The sequence below is a fragment of the Lycium ferocissimum genome, chromosome 6 (genome assembly GCF_029784015.1).
Source record: "Lycium ferocissimum isolate CSIRO_LF1 chromosome 6, AGI_CSIRO_Lferr_CH_V1, whole genome shotgun sequence".
Classification (NCBI taxonomy): Eukaryota; Viridiplantae; Streptophyta; class Magnoliopsida; order Solanales; family Solanaceae; genus Lycium; species Lycium ferocissimum.
Window position 1 is genome coordinate 51,035,884 of NC_081347.1, and position 1,712 is coordinate 51,037,595.

Consider the following 1,712-nt stretch of genomic DNA (forward strand, 5'->3'; position numbering starts at 1 on the left):
ACAAAGAGGTTTTGGGTAATTGAGTGAGAATTTGGGCCGGGTTAAAAAAGGTTATTGGGCTGGATTAATGATTAAAAGTGGGATACTTGTGATCTGATCAGATTTCTTAAAGGTAACAGTTGTATGTAAACGGTAGCCGATTAATCTTCACTTTCAAATCAAAATCCAACCAGATTAAAATAAAATTGAGATAAATAATCATCCAATTAACCAAGTAAACTTCTTGACTAAAACAAAGTAAAATATTTGTTTAATAAAATAGACTAATCGTAGTAATTAATCCGTAAATGACTTAAAATCTACAATTTTGAAATAAGTACTAAATGAAATGCATATTCTGAACATAACTAATACTTAAAATTATATGTAAAATACACATAATATATATTAAGATTTTTGCCAAATGAAAATGGCAAAATAACACCATAATAATTTAAAAAATATTTTTTGACTATATAAAATAGTTACTTTACTCTGTTTATGATTCAAGAAGCTTGACTAGTTAATTAAAAAATGTGGAGGGCCAAAATTGGGTGTCATCACTCAGATTGAGGTGATTTTTGCGGTGTTGTTCTCGTCTCAACGAGGGTGTAAGTATCTAACCTTTATTTTGGTGTTCTTGTAATGACCCGTTTGGTCATTATAATGTTTTTGACCCACTTATCCTTGTTGAACCTTCCCTGAGTCCCGTTAGTATGACTTATGACTTAGTGAAGTCATTGATTTGATTCTCGAAAGGTTTGAGTGTGATTTGAGTCATTGGTGGAGGAACTAGTTAAGTTAAAGAGATAGAGTTGACCACGGTCAACATCGAGTTAAGATGACCCGTGTCAATATTTGAAAGTTCCAACAAGTTTGTATGATGATTTTGTACTTGTCGATAAGTTTTGGTGAGGTTCTAAAGAGTTTCAGATGGATTTGGGTTTTGACGAGCTCGTATTCGATGTTTTTGCCGTAGTTGTTTGGCTATAAGGGGCATCATATTGGTCAAACTACCTTTGTTTTGTGTTTTGATTTAAGCATTAGATCTGTATCAGAATTACGATGCCATAGCAAAAAGAGTCATCGCATTTCGCCTTCTTATGAGGGAGTTATGGTCACTTTAATGCGGGCTCTACCAGGAGGTTCGCTGCAGCGAAGCTCATGACCACAGCAGCAAACCCGTTGTAGCGAAACTAGTAACCGCTGCAGCGAAATTGCTATAGCGAAGCTAGGGACAGCTGCAGCGGTCGACGGGGGCAGAAACCCACTTTTTATATTGCAATTCCGAGTCATTACCCACAAAACCCCAAACATAGTTTTCAAGAGAGAAAGAGGCAAATTTTATTCCACTCATTGATTAAAGCATCTTTGAGGGTAAGTGTCCAACTTTATTTGTTCCTTGACCTTTCTCCTTTAAGTTCCATGGCTAGTTAAATGTTCTCTAATGGTGAAAGAAAATCCTAGAACCCTAGAATTAGTAAACCCTTAAATAATTGATGGGTTGTTCAGTTTATTGTTGTTTAACCATCTAGGAGTATAAATTATCACTTCCTAGGATGGGAATTCGATTATTAATGATGAGAATTGTGTATTGAGACCTATGGTTCTAATAAAAATTGGAACTTTGGCCTAAAATCTGATTTGAAGGGGGTAAACTGATTAGAAAATCATAAATTGGAGGATATTGATTGTTGGGACTGAAGTTATGATAAATTCACCATTAAAAGATG